The 18,696-nt window shown below is 40.1% G+C and overlaps 1 protein-coding gene across 4 annotated transcripts in view; it reads left to right on the plus strand.

The window, feature by feature from the left end:
- Positions 1-6,436: 6,436 nt before the first annotated feature.
- Positions 6,437-18,696, plus strand: part of FAR2 (fatty acyl-CoA reductase 2) — a 133,154-nt gene continuing 120,894 nt past the window's right edge. For 2 of the 4 annotated variants that reach the window (XM_046909468.1, XM_417235.8), the window contains exon 1: positions 6,437-6,476. The gene's annotated coding sequence lies outside the window, so the exon portion shown is untranslated. Of the gene's footprint in view, positions 18,643-18,696 lie in introns of all 4 variants that reach the window. The other 2 variants (XM_046909465.1, XM_046909470.1) reach the window with 2 other exon arrangements.

Below are 18,696 nucleotides of genomic sequence, written 5' to 3' on the forward strand. Positions count from 1 at the left end.
GCCCCAACCTCTGGATCTTTCCCCATGTCCTGTTTTATGCAAGAGACTTCGAGGAAAACTATTTTGACATCAGAGAGGAAGGTGGCATTAAAACATAAATTGCTGGAAGCACAAAGTAAAGACTGGCACACAGCATTCTCTTAAACAGTGTTTCCAAAATGATTGCCATTGAATATGCCTGACAGTATTAAATGAGTCTTTTTAATTAAAAGAAAGTCCATAAAATTAAGCATAAGATGTCCTCTGGAAAATTATTTATAACCAATCTTATAAATCATTCATTTAAATTCCAGAATATTAATTATTCCGATATGTATTGCTTTCTCAAGCAAATATAAAACCAGAAATATTATCACTTTTTTTTTTTTTTTTTTTTTTCCCCACTGGCTTGGAGAAGAGTAAAGGTTCCTTTGCACAGACTGGGAAATTTTTGTCCTGTGAGCCTCTCTCATGTCCAGGGAGTTGTGGCATGAGCATCATGAGAAGCTGACATGATATGAGCTGTGTGTATTCAATAGATAGGAAAGGTTTTACAGTATCCTGTCAGAATTGTCTCTCATGGTACTTGGGATGTTCCTTGGCTATCTTCTGACTGTGATTAGAAGTGCCTTTGCTAACAGCATGCCCCAGGAGAGTTGTTGGGAAAATTTCTGCTCCAAAAGGTTTGTTCAAACATGTTTATCCCAGAAAGAAACAGAGGAGAGTCTTCAGTTTTCTATACTCAAATAAAGGGAGAATCCACTGGAGAATACTCCTGTGGTGTCTCTCAAAGTAATGGGGGACACAACCCCTCTTTTATTCCTGTACCCCAATGCTAGTGAGACCTTCTCCCTTTCCCCATTGTCTGAGGTATTCGGGGTTCACAATCTCCTCAGTTTGCCTATCATGCACTCATCCCTCCACGCATGCACATCCCTTTGTTTCCTTTGTTTATACGTACTTTGTAATCTGAATTCTGAATTTGTTTTTTTCATTAATTGCCCAACTAGAACAATCTTTGTACACTGTAAAGTCTATCACTCTTTGTTCTGTCCATCAGACAGCCTAGCATCTGTTATATACCTGCAAGATAAGTTTGTTTAACCAGTTCTTCTCAGATTTTATTTTGCAAGGATTCTTATCCTTTCTTGTTTAATCTCAAGAGTAAAAAGTTGTTTGGACTGCTGGATGTAATGTAAACACAAAATTTTTCTTTCTACTAACTAGCAAATAGTGAAACTCTCACCAAGATAGCTGTTAAATCTGCTAGTGTGCAATGTTTTAAGCTGAATGTTCTGTCCATGTATGAATAGGGTATGCTTAGGGAAATGACAACAGGATCTAATCCAAGACAGCATCTACCTGTAACCATGACCTTAAGCGGGGATTTTCCTAGATAAAGCAAAAAAGTTTTTTCTGTCTGAGTCAAAAGTCACAGTGGTTATTCTTGTGTCTGTGGTAAACCAGAGTTGCAAACCACTGCAACTTAAGCTGCAGTTTGGAGAAATCTTCCTCTGAATTGAGGATCTACCTTCGTACCCTTGCAGAAATGAACCTGGAAGAGAGAAGTAGTGTACATTTCTTTCTTTGATGTTCTCATTATAGCTGAGGTCTCTTCCATGTAGGTATCCCTTCTGGTAGGGTAAGAAAGAAGAATTCAGATGTAGCAAATAGTATTCATGTAGATATTAATGAATAGAAAGGCAGATGTTACTACTTTTTGGTGTGAAGGACATCAACTCTTCCTATTAAGAGGTGAAGAAACTAATTTTTGCTGGTAGGCTCCATGTTTAGATGTAGAACACTTTATTCAACCTGAGAAGGACTCAGAATTTCCAGAACAATCCAATTATATTTCCCTAAGCTGTCAGTAAAATAAAAGCATTTTTTTCTGTTGAAAGAAGACAGGAAAATGGCAAGCTCAGGAGAGAAGTTGTTTAAGAAGGCTAAGCGCAAGAAAGAAAAAAAGACTGGAAATATTTTCAGCAGCCAGACAACCTAGGTAATTCTATTTGAAAAATAAATATTAATACTAAAATGGCTATTGTACGTTTTCCCTCAGATTTTCTTGTTGTACACTTTGATATCTCATTGCAGTGATTTATGATAAATCGTTTAGATTAAAAATCTGGATTTTTTTTTAGTTTATATAATGTCTGGGATCTTGTATTATTTCTTCAGACTAAGCCACTTTGCATTTAAAACAAACAAAATGAAAACAAAACACCCATTTTTGCTTATTATTCCCAAAGATGTTGAAAATAGTTCTGTGAATAGTAATTCCATGATCAGCATAATAGTTAACCTCAAAATAAGCAATAATATTTTTCAAGAATGGGTCACAAATGTTCTACCAAGTCTTTTAAGACTCAGGATACATAAACTGGTTTTGGATGTTCAAACAAGTTCGCCATACAGAGTTACTGCCATTGGTGCTTAACAGTAGTGAAGTTTTTTAATGCTTCACCTATTAAAAGGCATCAGAGTATACGATGAGTCATACGGTGGCTTTAAAACTGATTAGAGGAAGATACACCACAAGTGCAATTAAGCCACTTACTTGACTACAAAATAATTTAATTTCTTAAAAAAATGTATTCAATTTCTTTTCTCATAAATGGGCAGATAAACCACTTCACTGGTATTGAGACAAGCCTCTGTCCTTGCTAAATGATAATCCTTTAATTAATGGACTGAATGACCTGAGGTTTGTTGTTGGGTATTAAAGTTATCACAGAATCGCAGGGGTTGGAAGGGATCTCTAGAGGTCATCAAATTCTACCCCCCTGCCAAAGCAGGCTCCCTACAGTAGGCTACACAGGTAGGCATCTAGATAGGTCTTGAATATCTCCAGAGAAGGAGACTCCACTCCCTGGGCAGCTCATTCCAGTGCTCTATCACCCTTACCGCAAAGAAATTCCTTTGCATATTGGTGCAGAACTTCCTATGCTCCAGTTTATGGCCATTTCCCCTTGTCTTGTCCCCACACAGACCACTGAAAAGAGGTTGTCCATATCCCTTTGTCTCCCACACTTAAGATATTTATAAACATTAATCAGATCCCCTCTCAGTCTTCTTTTCTCAAGGCTGAACAGACCCAGGTCGTTCAGCCTTTCCTCATCGGGGAGATGCTCCAGGTCCTTTACCATATTTGTGGCCCTCCACTGAACTCTTTTGAGGAGATCCCTGTCTTTTTTTGCACGGAGAGCTCAGAACTGAATACAGTACTCCAGGTAAGGCCTGACCAGGGTGGAGTAGAGGGAGAGGATCACCTCCCTTGACACGTTGGCCACAGTTCTTTTAATGCAGCCCAGGATGTCATTGGCCTTCTTGGCCACTGAAGCACACTACTGACTCACTGTCAACCTGTCATCAACCAGGACCTCCTGGCCTTTCTCTGCAGGGCTTCTCTCTAACAGGTTATGCCCCAGCCTGCACTGACACTTGTTATTCCTTCCCAGGTGCAAGACTGTACACTTGCTTTCGTTAAAGCTCATCTGTTTTCTTACTGCCCAGCTCTCCAGCCTGTCCTGTTATTGCTGTACTTAAGTGTTTCCCTTTTTTTTTTTTTTTTTTTGTACCCATAAGGCTTTGTTGACATTTGTCTCCAACTTCAATTTTTTAATGATATAAAGGTGTGTAAATGAAGATTAAGGAAAAAGTAGTTTCTTGAGTTTGGCTTTTTTTCAAGGAAAGAATTTGTACTGTTAAATCTGCAAAAGAGGTACAATTTTTCAACCTATAGGCTATTCAAAACAAAATTTTTCACTACTAAATCCTACACTTGATCTCCACATACGAAGTGAGGGTAAAAAAAAAAAAAGCAAAAATCATTGCCACAGGATGTTCATGCTTCAGCTTGTGTTGAAATGAGACACTATGTAAGACCATGTCAATAGGTTACAGCAAGGCAGCATTGTGTCTGGTACAGATTAGTAATTGTAATACTAAGAATATTGACTGACCATGTAGGAATTAAACTGCCCTAATTAAATTTCTCTAATTTCTGTGAAGCATTTGTAACATTCCTTAGTTCATCATCCATAAAAATAAGGTTCTATACTGAGGCCCATTTGTCCCAGCAATACTCAGTTATGTGTTTCAGATGGTCAACATATCCATCCCCTGCTCCTGCCCCCCAGTAATTTGTTGGAGTCAGGGCACACCGTCAAAGGAAGTGAGGGACGTACAGTTCTTACTCTTCTGGTACTACCTTTGTGGATCTTTGTCAGGCAACTATCCTTAAGCAGTTTTGTGTCATAGTTTAATGACTGAAGTAAAAATTCATCTTACCTACCCACGTTCATTCCTTATGCAGCTTAAGATAGAAGTTCAGGTTTGTGCCATCTTTTGCAAGCTTTATTTCAAATTTAGGCTTAGGGGAAATTTACTTCATTTGCAAACAAGGATTTGTATTATCAATAGTTCAAGAGCAATGGAATTGAGAGGGTTAATTAAGAAAGAATAGTGAGCACTAACCTCCCATCTGTAATTGAGGGCAGAGTACCCTGGAAAGTTCATATTTTTCACTGCTTTTAAGCATTTGTGATGTACTACTTCAACCAGTTAAAAGGAGTCTTTTCAGATGGGCCTTTGGTCTTCCCCTGCCGGTGACAGCTGTTTTGCAACCTTCTGTTTTCTGATTCAAAGGGCAGTAGCTGAGGTTGGCACTGCATAATAATTCTTGATTGTTTCTTCATCTTATTAATCACATTATCCCCTCAGCTTTTCGTGAAAGCTATCATGAGCTGCATCTGACATGTTGCCTTCTCAATGTTGCAACTGGTTTTAGTTGGTAAATCTTCATCAAGCCTGCTCACTTTTTCCAATCTTCACAAAGGAATTTCAATAGATTTGTAATTTGAAGGTAATTTTTCTTCCTCTTGGAAGAATTTTTGCAAGAATTGATGCTAATCAAGCTCTCATTCAGTATGCTGGAAGACAACATGGGCAATACTTCTAATTCCATGCTTTCCAGAAGCTTTGTTTCTGGTTATTTTTCAAACTGCAAGACCACTGTTACTGAAAAAAGCCACTCTTAATCCCCATTTTGTGCCAAGTTGGAAGTTTGAGTATGGATTTTTCAGTTAGACAGAGGCCTCTGAAGTCCATTGAGGCAGATACTTAAATTAAATATGAGATGTAGGCAACTAAAACCCTGTTTACCCATGATTATCTGAAATGTCATCACTTTCAGCGATTGTAACTTGCTTGGGTAAGAACCACTTTCAGTGGTCTCTTTCCTTGTAAGTTTCCTCCCACTATATTTCCAATGAATGAATTCAAAACACTTTGCTTGAACTTGTGGATTCTCTGTAAGGAAAATCTGAAATGAAAGCTAGAACTTCAACTGTCCTGTTAAGTGTTCTAACCCACTATGAGGCTGCTGCTTTCACAAATAGCCAGATGCTATCTTCCATCTACGTAGGTGATGCAGTCAATGTGCCCTACAACTTGAATCTTTGCATGAGATGAATAATCTGAACAGGTCTATCTGATCCCACACAAATAACCTTACTCTAGCTCTGTAAATAGTAGAGAGCAGTTTGATATACATCTTGGGTAACTGGAATTTTTTATGATTCAGGTTGGCCTAAAGAGCCCTATACTTACATTACAGGTCAACATTACATTAAGAGTAGCAAAATGCATATTGCATAGATGCTAAGCAGAAAGAGGTGAAAACATGAAAGCATATCTCCTTTAGAGACTCCACCTAGTCTTAAGGTTTAGCTGGTAACACCCAAGCATGCAAACACATGCTCAAAAATCTCTCAGAGAACTGGCAGGCACCTGCAGCCTTTAAACATCTCAAGGATGGTGTTAGAGACAAAAGAACTGCAGCTGTGAGTGCAGTATGTAATCCTTCTCCCTCAGGAGGTCTGCTTAGTGCTGGTACTGATTCAGTCAGTGTTGGTCACCTTACCTAACGTTTCTGGGGCCTTTTTTTCAGTGCTAATAAACTGATGATGGTAATTAGGCAAACACAACCTTGTTAAATTAATTAATGCTTGTACACATTGTGTGATGATCCATATAAAAGCATCACTTCTTGTTTGTTCAGAAATTGGGTTGAAAAGATCTTTCTGATATTTATCTTTAGCAGCTGAAATGAGAAAACTAGCATTTGTGGTTGAGTAGATAGGTTGTACATCTCCTCATTTTTTCTTCTTAATACCTGCAATGCAAGTTGCGTGACAAACACACCACGACATTCTTCCTCATCATTTTAGACGTAGAGCAGAATAGATGGGCTTTAAGCAGAAGAGGGAACACTGTTCTTTGTACTTCAGAGGACGGTCTAGGAACGGTTCGACTTACCCCTTCACCGTGATTTCCTCTAGCGTTTAGAACCCCATCCAGGCTCCGCGCCACTGCCGGGTGGGGGGAGGACAAGGGCAGAAGACAGGAAGGGGCTCGAGGAGGCGCTGAGGAGCTGCCTCTCGCCTCGTACGCCACAGGCAGCTTGGAGCTGGCAGCGGAGCCCCGCCATCCCGGTAAGGAGAGGAGCTGCGGGGAGAGCCTTTCCTTGTACTGTGTGCTGATGCCTGGTGGCATTGCGGGCGGGTTGCGGGCGCGTAGAGGAGGCAACGCCGTGTGCTGTGGAGGAAAGAGGCAGGGTGGCCTGAGCGTGGGGTCTGGGATATCTCCTTGCCCAACCCCGGTAGATTCCCACTGTGGAGGAGCGGAGCCCCGGCGGCCTGAGCCGCCCCGCATCTCCGGCTCACAGCCCCCCACCCTAGCTCCCAGAGGCAGTGGAGGAAAAGACAGAGCAGAGGCTGCTCCTCCCTCCCTTGGCCGGATATATAGTATAAAACCCAGAATGGGAGGAGAGATTTATAATTTTTTGTAATTTTTTTTCCTCCTTTCTCCACCGCCTCCTTTTCTTTGCTGGGAGTTGCTTACGTGTTAGGGAAGGTGGGGGCAGCGGTTTGCGGACGGGAATTGGTTGGAGAAGCGGGAACTAAAGGTAACGAGCCGCCGGGGGCACGAGAAGGAAGAAAAATTTTAAAAATAATAGTAATAAGGAAAAGAAATAGGGTGGGGAGAAGATGAGGAGGCCAGGCTGTGGAGGGCTGACCGTTACTCGGGAAGGCGGCAGGGGAGCCGGCCGGGGGGAGCAGGGCCCGGCCGGCTGCAGCCCCCGGCACTGCGGGAGCTGGGCCGTTCTGGGCCGCACGGGGCGGGGAACGCGGGCCCCCGGGCAGCCCGTGGTGCTGTGTGGTGCTGCGGCGGAGCGGAGGCCCTAGTCCCTACGTAGCTCTCGTTTCTTGCTGGGGAAGTTGAAGCCTGGGCGCAGCCCTACAGCTGAGGAGTGAGGCGAGCGGTTCCTGCGCTGCTTCACAGCGAGGTTTGCTCTGCATAGGGCTGTTTTGGAATGCAGTGCTGTCAGTAAATAAAGAGAGAAACTCTAATGCAGTTTCATGGGAGGCTTGCCATCTTGTTTTTCCTGTTATTAGGCCCTACATTTAAAAATATATATATATAGTATTAGACAACAATAGAGTTCTAATTGTATGAAGTGGTCTTGTTCTGAAACTTGCTGCCGTTTTCTGTTTGTTGATTGGGAAATTACTGGTTATCCCTGCTGCCCACCCGCACAACACAAAGATTCAACCCAAATTTCAATGTAGGATCCTGTGAGGATCTCCTCAGTTTTCTAGATACTAGAGACATGTGACTTCATCTCCTACAGCTCTTTGCAGTAATGTTATTACTCAGAACAATTTACCTTTTACATGTTAGCCTTGGAGCCTTTTAAGGGCATAACTAGAGAGGCAAATAACTAATGACAGACCATTACCTTGCAATGAAACAGAAGTTGACTTGCACAGAAATATCGCAGCACAGATTCAGTCAAAATATTAGTTTTCCTTATTTTAGACCTTATTTTTAACATTAGTGAAATTTATTAATAGGCTGGAGAAATCTACTCCAAAGTCCAAATCAGCTGTAACTCACTCAAATTTGTATTAACATAAGAGTAAAACTGAAATATGCAGTAATCCCAAAGGTAGCCTATCAGAATCCCAAAGACCATATTGCTTTAGAGCACAACTTCCTGCATGTGCATGCCTTCTGGGAACCTTCCTCCCTATTTGGTAAGAAGCTTATGTCAGTTGAGAAAGATGCTACTGGAGTTTGTTTTCATTTGCATCTACTTTATGAAAACCATTGCCATTTCCTGTTTATCTGTAATGTTCTTGAATAGGAAGAATTCAGGTTTTGTTCATGACTATGTAGTACGCTCATCTTCTCTTAAAAGTAATTACACAATTTTAAAAATTGCAGATAGTTGCTTTAGTGGAGCTGTGGAATTCCCATTTTTACTTAAATCTACGGTGCCTTAATCTTCCACTCTGGTAAACTATAGTTTTGTGGAAACAATGGTTTAAAACTTTCCCTCTGTGTTTTGGGGTATTTGTCTCTATTCTCCATAATACATAGAAGATTTGGGGGAGGATGGGATGGGCAGAGCTGCACTTGCTCAAAGGTATCTGAATTAAACATGAAGCAATAGCAGATAAAGCCAGCCTTTCTTTATATTTAGAGGATGTTTAAGGGTGCATCACAACTGATACTGTAACAAAGCTGCAAGTTCTTAATTTCTGCCAATTTGGGTTCCAGTTCTAATCCCTATTAACGTTTGTTTGGATGAGTCATAGGGAAAAGCATGTTTTGAAAGTGCTTAACAGCTTGAAAATAGTGTAACAGTCTGAGTAAGTAAAACCTGTAGTGGGTTATCTGGGAAGAAAAAAAAAAGAGAGAGAAAAACAGCTAGAGAGAGACTGATGGGATGGTAGTAAATAGGGAATTACCTGCTAATAAGCATAAAATTAGCAGCTTTATAAACTTCCCATGATTTCTCCAAAGTCACTTCAGATTTTTGCTTATCAGGGCTGGCTGGGTGGAGGATATTGTTCAGGTGTGGGAGTGCTGGCATGGAGAACATTGGTGATGAGAGAGTGGAAGGTTTGTGTTAGGAAATATGGATAATGTGACCTTTGGTCAGCATGGTGCAGCAAAGGAACATGAATGAGTGGTTGATATCTTCAGTAAACTCTCTGATGCTTCTAACTTCAGTTCCTATAACAGAGTGTAAATCCTTGTTCCAACAGGTCAGCCTACAATATTACACTGTAAGAAACTTTTTAATTTTTTCCTTTATGTTCCACCTGGGTAATTACTAATTCTTACTACTTATAATTATTTTTATTTTTTTTCTAAAGGCAGACGATCCATCCCTTTGATACATGAAAATTACATGAATGAGGGAATAATGAAGAAGGGGAAAAAATAACCAACAGGTTTTAAAATGGGGAAAGGGAGGAGAAACTCAATTTATGGTTGGTATCACAGATGTGAGTAGTTTGTAGAAGCCAAAGGGTAGTGCAATGTAATGCTGTGGAGATGAGGAAGCTACTGAGTGCTTTTCTTACCTGGGGAATATTGCTTATCATGTTATTTTGCTTTGCTGTGTTTATAGGGAAATATTGGGGATAATGCTAGCATTGTTCTGTAACTGCAGTATTATCCCATTTTTACTATTTAAAACTACAAGTATTCTTATCCCCAAAGCTTCTGGGACCAAAAAATAGTCTTAAGAAATGTTATTTTGATCATTGTAATGCTGTCCAATGAAATTAATGCTATCTAAGCTGTTAGCAGTAGACAGTGGAAAGAATTAGCTATCTACAAACATACCTAGAAGTAAGCGCTGATCAAAGCATGCTGGCTTCCCTGGTACAGCAAGCTATTGTACAAAGGTAGTTCTTGCCTGGGCATATGTAGTTCATCTGTACAAAGGTGAAGCTATTGGTGGAGGTTAACAAAATATACCTCTTAGTAAGGCAAACAGTGTAATTCTGTGGTCATTTTAATTTACCACAAATGTAGGCTGCTGCTGGAGGGTCAACCTGCCCACATTACCTCTGTCTGCAAGTTCCTCATCTTTCACTTGTGCTGGTGCTAACGTTTGTGGCAACACACAAATCCGTTCTTGTTGCTATTGGGTGGGCTTTCATCTGGATGCATTCTGGCACTGATTCACTGTCTAACTGAAAGTCAGTGGAGATGTGCCATTGGAAAGAGCAGGCCAGTTCTCTCAGTGCTCCTCATATCAGGAATCCCAGACTAGAGATGATCGCAGTGTAGTGTAATGAGTTTGCCCTGTCCCAGTTAACAATTCTATATGCTTTCCAGATCAGGATTTGCTTGCATCTGCCCTGATAGGAGGATGAGGAGAGAATTTGTTAACCATTGTCCACTTGTGTAGCTGTACTCTGTGAGGGCCTGGTGAAGCTAGTAAAAGATGAAACTCAAAGGACAAAAGGTTTTTGTAAATACCTGTGCCCTTGAAGGCAGTAGGGCCTCACTGTGGCATGTTAAAAACATTGCCTTCCTGTGCTCAGGGAGCAGATCTCTGAATGTAGTTTTTGGGTCAGTTCTGCTGCTGTTGCTTGCAAACCTGCTTATCCTATATTTAAATTGCAGACGACTTTAACTGCAGTCTGTCTGCTGTTCTGTACTTGTGCATAGCCTATGCTAATAAGGCTCAGACTTATGGCATGAATTGTTGTTATGATGATTATTTCTTGGCATGGGATGATCAAGGCCACAGAACCAGTCATGGGGCAGTGTTGCCTAAATTTGCTGTTTCTTCAGAACTCTTGGACTTCTATGAGTCAGTTAAGATGGGCTATTGTGCAATACTGCCATGGGTAACCATGCATTGTAGCATCACAGCCCTCCCTGATAACCCATCTACAGTTGGCGAAGTTCATTTTCATTTGTTATCATAACGAAGCCTGCAACTCATGTTTTTAATACCTCCCAAGATGGACAGGCTTTAAAAAAAAAAAAAAAAAAAAATCTGATCTAAATATTACTTTCAGGTTTCCTTTAGAAAATGTAGTTGTCTTTGAATGATGTACTTACATAGACCACTGTGTCAAAATTACGGTTAATTAGGTGTTTACATAGTGAAATAATCAATAGTAGGATCTTCTGTATGTAGGCATATAATTAATTTTCTGTTGCTAATTACTGGAGGCTGGAAATCCTCTCACCCTCAAATTCTTGATTAAGTGACTTTTTTTTTTTTAAATGAATGAGGCATATTAAAGTTTTAGCAAAAATACCTGTAATTTGACTGTGTTGAGCTCTAAGCTTTTATTAGCTGTCTCTTGTAAGAGTTGTTTGTAGATTTTTTTTCTTTGTGTGTACCTGTGTTTAGACAGTTACAAGTGACTGGAAACCACGTGGGACATTTGGTATTCTCCATTCTTACAGAAAAAGATGTATTGTGCCACATAAATAAGCTCTTGTGTTTAGCTCAATTGTTTTCTGCTTCCTCAGATTAACTGTGGAGCAGCTGTATCCATAAGAGGTGCATATTATAGGTTTTTCTCATATTTAATTTCAATTTTTAATATAGTATGCCAGTATCTGCAACTTATGTATGCTTTCAGAAGAGATGAGTTGTCCTGTATTTGTTAACAGAACAAATATAAAGTTCAGTGACTGGTTTATAACTAGTGTAAGAAAGGCGAGACTAGTCACAAACCTGAATGCTTACAATTTAATCTGTAAAACTGTCTTTCAGCCTTGCTTATCCAAGCCAGAAAAATAGTGTATTGTGCCCGAAGTTGAGTGGAAATTTTACTGGTGTTTACTTAAAAATACAAATATTTATGATTCCAGGTTTGAATGCCTTTTGTCTACCTTTTTAGGAAACTGTTTTCAGAACTGTTTTTGTTATGTCATATAAAATTGGTAGGAGCCGCATTGAAAACTCCCTTTTTTGTTTTACTTTTCTGAAAGTAGCTGCAAAACCTCTTGATTAAAGGAAAAAGATTTCCTGATTTCATTTCTGGTCCTGTAAAGAGTGTAGATTTATTTTGCAGTAGCTTATTCAGGAGGGCTTTTCTCATGCAAGGGACATTCTGTAGTGTCAGTACTGTCTCTAGGATATTCCTTCAGAAGTTGCCTTGATATTGTGAGCAAAATCATGAATGTGCAAAGCGATTGCAGTGTTGTTACTTTTTTAAAAACAAAGAAAAAAAACAACCTCTAACTATAGGTGGACAATAAGGGGAAGATTCTCAACGAAGAATACAGTTATACTGTTTAATAAAATAGAAAATGAAAGTAAGGGTTGAGATTATATCAAACAGATCTGTTATATCAAACAGTTCAAAGATGTGATGTAGACAGTGTTCCACATCTCTTCTGAGCTCCTCACTACAAGAAGGACACTGAAGCCCTGGAGCATGCCCAAAGAGGGGGCAACAAAGCTGGTGAAGGGGCTGTAGCACAAGCCTCCTGAGGAGCTGTTTAGGGAACTGTTGAAGTTGTAGGGAGACCTAATTGCTCTCTACAACTACCTGAAAAGAGATTGTGGCAAGGTGGGAATCGGCCTCTTTTCCCAGGTAACTAGCAGTAGGACAAGAAGTTATGTATTTAAGTTGCACTAGGGAAGATTCAGGTTGGTTGATTTGGAAAAATTTATTCACAGAAAGAATGGTGAGGTACAGGTTGCCCAGGGAGGCAGGGGGGTCACCATCCATAGAGGTGTTTAAGAAATGTATAGATGTGGCACAGAGTGACATGGTTTAGTGGGCATGGTGGTGGTGGGTTGATAGTTGGCCTAGATGATTTTAGTAGTATTCTCCAACCTTTATGATTCTATGATGATTAGCCTTCATCAGTGGCTTACAATAGGCAGGACTTCTGCAGTGAGGCAGAAGAGGTCTGGAGGTGGGATGAAGAAAATGAACAAGTATGCTTTGCTGATCCTGTCCTGGCTCTGTGGCAGCCGGTGAGGTCAGCGGTTGCTGATTTTCTTTAGCAAGACAGGGAGAGAAGAGATAGGGAATCACTTTCTCTGCCAGCATCAAGCTGAGTCAGTAGAAGAGCAGAGCCAGGGACTGCTGCAGATCTTTTCAAAACCATCTGCTTTTACCACCTGTTATTGCTTATTCACCAATACATGGTCTTATTTGGAATTAGTATTAAAAATCTTTAGGTATAAAACTAAATACATTTCTTCTGAAGTTCCTTCATGATATGTTTGTAGTTCTCCTGGAGATCTAGAGAAGTATTTGCTCTCTGTAGGGGGAGAGAACTCGCATTTCCAACATAAAATGCTTTCTGATGTTGTTCATACTGTGGGCAGGACTGATGTTGGTTATCAGCTGATCTGAAATGGATTATATGATTCAATTCTGTTTAAAAATAACTTAAAGGACAATTTCTGAGGGTGAAGCTTTGTTACACAAGCAGTCCTTAGCAAAACTTCCATTGCATGCAGTGACATCAGCTACTTCATTGCTTCTAGCTTTATGCTGTGGGAACATCACAGGCTAGGGACTGCTTCTAGATTTCCTTTGGTTACTGAGTTGAATGTCAGTGCCCTAAAGTCCCTGAGTTCTTCGTTGGACGAAAAAAAAAAAATTTGGAGAAACTGTCTCTGCAGATCATTACCAAGACACTCAGACCCTCACATAGTCACATTTCTAAATTGAATGTGATGGAATTGTACCTTTAGACATCCCTTGTTTCACATATATGCAGTCTCACTGCTTTACTTCTGATGCTGCAGAATTTGCTTGTGTTTCTGACAAGATCTCTGTATATGCAAACCCAGAACTCTGATAGCCACATAGTCTAATGTTGCATTCACTAAATCTACTTCTATAAACTACAGCTGGGCTTTTCAGGGTATAGCTGTTTTCATGCCCCATGATCTTTTCTCCAGTAATGTACATATGTTATTGCTTTGTTGTTTTCCTATGGAGTCCCTCAGTTTGCCATTTGTAGGGAGAAATGAAAGGCCAAATCAAAATGTTATAGACGTTGAATGACTGTCTTCTACTGGTGACCTCTTCCAAGTGCCCATTGCTTTTATCTCTATTAGATACTCCAGAACAAGCTGAGTGTCCTTATACCCAACTAGTGTGGCACAGAGTGCCAGTGATACTCCCTGCCTTTTCATATGAAATGATCTTGGCAACACTGTTACAAAGAGGACTTGGAGCACAGAGATATCAGGGTGTTTGTGCCATGCTCTGTTGTATACCTCAACCCAATCATTAGATCTTGTGCATAAATACAATAGCAAACCTGTGAATTCAGTGAAAAACCTTCAGAGTTCTTTAGGTAGCTAGTGCTGTTAACCATAAAACCATGTCTAGCTGTATTTCTGAGTTGTCTTCATTCTTATGTTTCTGTTCAGTTGCTACTGCCTTCCCCACGCATTCTCAAAGCAGCCAGTGGTTTGTTACATATGCCTGAATTCAAAGTTTTAGGGAATGCTGAAACTCCTAAATAACATATTGATTTGATGGGAGATGTTGGATCGTGATGTATGTCTTGGCTAATATTTTTTTCATTTCCTGTATTTCCTAACCACTGTGTTTTCTCCCAGGCATTTTGTTTTGTCCTTTTGCCTCATTCTACCGTCTAGCTCACAGAGAAGATGGGGAGTCTGTGTTCTTAAGACTGGTTTTGTCTGAGATGTGTGGCTTCATCTTCATTTTGGCCTGTTGCTGATCCATCATTGCTATGTGATGTCTGGAAACAGCTAACTATGTATTAACAACTGTGACTGAATAGAATTTAACCCCTCTTCACCATGTTCTGAAGCTGTTTTATATTTATAGTAAAAACAATGCTTGACAGGCATGTGTCTCAAATCCTGTGCCTTCCTATTTGCTACAGGTCTGAGTTAGCTGATAGGCCAAGAAGAAATGCTTTTTCTTCTGGGTACTGCTGTTTCCCATACATAAGACATTGAGTGTTTTCTCCAGCTTTTCTAATGAATTTTTGTACTGGGCCATATACAAAGTAAGATTCAAGCAATTCTTTATTTGTAGAGGGTAAGGCTGAAAGGTCTTTCGTGTGAAAGCCTAATGCTTTGTCAAGCTCAGGGGTTTTCAAGAACTGATTAGACACTACTTACTACTGATGAACTTTTTTTGGCATGCAGGTCAGGGATCAGATAATTCCAAGATGATGAAATAATATCCTGTATTTAAGTACAAGATCTCTGGACTCTAATCAGCAATGATACTGGTAAACCAAGCACACATGCAGAAGCAAACTCTGGTTTGGCAACAGGGCAATAACTATACAAATCTGCTTTAGCTGCTCATACTGTGGCAGTGTAAGTATGTGGAGAGGTCATAGTTCTATAGTTCCTCTCAGAAGGCCTATGCCTGTTATTGTTACATTACTATAGTTTTTTTTCAAATAGTGTGTGGCTGTATATTTAATTCTGAACACTTTTCTGTCATGCTTTCTGAAAGGCTAGATTTCCCTCAGACCTGATGTGAGGGAGGATGGATTTCTTTGTGACTCTCTGCTTTGCTCCTAAATTTGAATACAGTTGAGTACTTTGCTCCTAAAGATGAATACAGTTTTAAACTCTCTTTATTAAAGGCTGTAGGCTAGCACATCTAACTCTCCATAGTTCGCCTTAAGATTTGGATAGTCATGTTGATAAGTAAAAAGATAATATTCAATGCCACAGTTTCCATCGTTGACTGAGTCCTTGAAGATGAGGAAGTTATTGCCTTCTGAAGCAAAATAATTTATATTTAACAAGAAACAAGGTCTGTATTTCTCACTAACATTTAATTCCCATGGCACTGTGGTGTATGAAAAGCTGGTCATGAGCCTGCAGTGTGAACTTGCAGCCCAGAAGGCCAACAGTGTCCTGGGCTGCATCAAAAGAGGAGTGGTCAGCAGGGCAAAGGATGTTCCTCCTCAACTCTGCCCTTGTGAGGCCCCATCTGGAGTATCGCATCCATGCCTGGGGCCTCAGCATAACAAAGATGTGGAGCTGTTGAAGCAGGTCCAGAGGAGGGCCACAAAGAGGATCAAGGGCACCTCTGTGTAGAAAGGTTAAGGAAGTTGGTCTCATTTAGCTTAGAGAAGAGAAGACTTTGGGGAGACCTCACTGTGGCCTGTCAGTACTTGAAGAGAGCTTACCTGTGGTAAGGGTGGTAGCCAACATTTACACTCCCAAATAGTGATAGGACAAGGGAGAATGTCTTTAAACTGAAAGAGGGAAAAGGGTTAGATGTTAGGGTTAGATGTTAGGGTTAGATGTTAGGAAAATACCTTTACTCAGAGAGTGGCGAGGCACCTGAACAGGTTGTCCAGAGAATTTGTGGATGCTCCATTCCTGGAGGCATTCAAGGCCAGGCTAGATGGGGTTCTGGGCAGCCTGATCTGTGGTTGGCAACACTGGCCATGGCAGGGAAGTCAGAACTAGACAATCCTTAAGGTGTTTAGGTGTTTTCCTACCCAAACCAGTCTGATTCTATGCAGCTCTTATTCTGGAATATGAAGTGAAGTAATCAGGAGCTCTTCATATTACACAAAATGACTGAATTTTCACAGAGTGTCCCATAAGTAGCTGTTATGTTTTCTGTACAGTACAATGCTGAAATCTTACAAAATCAGAACATTTCATTTTCACCAACAGAGGTATTATATGCCGTTGATACTTGTTTTGAAGTCAGAATGTTCAGGAAGATTAAGGCCACGAAAGTATGTTGAGAATAAGTGTAAATCTGTGATGAAAAGATCGTATTTTATTGCCTTATCTTTTAAAAAGCCATTCTTCCCGTACTTTCTTCTTTCAAATGCAAGTAATAATCTCTGGAGTGAGGGGAAGTGGAAATCAGGTAAATGTGCTAGATTTCAAGTCACAGATACAGAGGACTGCTATATCCTCAGTGAGGAGAAAGATGGTGCTTTGCATCTGTTTTCTACTTCACTGGGAAAAATAACTATACACTTTAACACAGTATAAATGCATTGTATTAACACATACTGCAAGGATTAGTGTTTACAGACCTTATGCTGCATAAAGGGCTTGCCATCTCTTGTTCTAACTTAGTACTGATTGTTGGTAACAGCACAGCTGGGATTTGTTTTTAGACATCTGGAAGGCAATGTCGTAGTGAATATCTGGGTCCTATCATATCTTGACTCAGAAGCAACTGGTGATGTATCTTCAACAGATTGAGGTCCCTCATAAATTAGGTTTAAAAGGATATGTAGCAGTTGTGTAGTGTACATTTAGGAAGCTTACCTCACGAGTTCATTACGACAGTGAAGGGGACTCTCTAGTGGATTTCCTTCCTTCCCTTAAAGATGCTACATCCTTGCAGAATCCAAATGTAGCCTAGTAATTTTACTCCTGCTAGGCAAGTATGAGCTCATATGTTAGAATGGTTAACTATTTTGTTTCTTCATTTGAAGATACTGCTAAGGGATGATCAAAAGTTCTCTCTTTCCTTGCGTGTATTTCTAGGCTCTCTGTTCTGCAATATGCATTATTGCTCTAGTGATCTAAAGATTTTGCTTCTCTTCTTTCCAGTATCACTGGCTGCTTGTGAGAGGTACTTATTGCTAGATGGTTGGCCATTAAGACTGAGGTAGGAGTGCTTTGATGTTGTAAAAGGGTAAGATGAGGATAAATACCATTTTCTTAGAGCCCAACTGGCATGGAACTGAATGTGCAAGGAAGAGATGACCTTTCTTGCAATGTGGCCTAGCAAGTGAGGGGCACAATACGTTTCTATTCCAAATGTGATTTTTGTACAGAAACAAAGACTATCTGTAGGAAAATAATCTAGCAGTGTTGCACAGCAAGTGAAGAATACTTTATTCTTAAGAAATACTTAGAAAAGCTGATTGTATTCATATCCATCAGAATGGATAGGATTTATCTTAGGATGCTGAGACATGGGTGATGCAATTGCAGTGCAACTTTTTTATGAAACAAGATGCCAGAGAAGGTTAGAAGGTTAGAAAAAGGCTATAATTTCATTCATTTTTAAGAAGAGTAAGAAGGAGAAGCTGAGGAACTACAGGACAGTCGGCCTTATCTTATCGGCCTTATTATACCACCTCTAGAAATACTGTGAAAATCTGTCTGTACTGTGAAATACTAGAAGTACTGTGAAATCTGCCTGTAAATTTTTTTCCAAATGTGAAGGATGAGAATGTCATTGGGAACAGTCAACCCAGGTATACCAAGGACAAGTCATGCTTGAGCAATATGAGTGCAATTGAATGACCGACTATGCAGATGAGGGGACATCAGTGGATATAGCATTCCCAGACTTCAGTGGGATGTATTCACTAAGGAAGGTTTGGAATAATTAATTAGAAGTATGAGTTGTTGGATAGACTGAACATTACCTGGATGTCTGGATTCAAAAGGTAGCCATCAGTTGCTCTCTTGTCTCATTGTTGTCACCAACAACAATTGGCCTATGAGGGATTAGTCAGTACTGTTGTATCTGACAATTATCTAGATGGTAAGATAGAATGTGCATTATTAAAATTTGTAGGTCATGTTGTGGAGGCAGGAGAGAGTTTAATAAATCAAGTGGTAGAAATTTATCTGGTCTTTGAGAAACCTGACCTCTGTAACAACAGAAATTTCATGAAATTCAACAAGAATAAACTTTGTGCCCATGTGGACTAGCTATACATTTTTTCAGCAGGGAGTGAAGACTTCTAACATGTTACCCAGGAAGGCAGTGGAATTTCTTCTTGGAAATCTACAAGGCTCACTGGTCTGAATTGTGGATGTGGATATTCAAGCACTGGCAAAAGTCCCTTTTCATACAGAACTCTGAGGTGATGATCTCCAGAGGGCTCTTCCAGCTAACTTCTCTGTGATTCTTAGAAGTC

The sequence above is a fragment of the Gallus gallus genome, chromosome 1 (genome assembly GCF_016699485.2).
Source record: "Gallus gallus isolate bGalGal1 chromosome 1, bGalGal1.mat.broiler.GRCg7b, whole genome shotgun sequence".
Taxonomy (NCBI): Eukaryota; Metazoa; Chordata; class Aves; order Galliformes; family Phasianidae; genus Gallus; species Gallus gallus.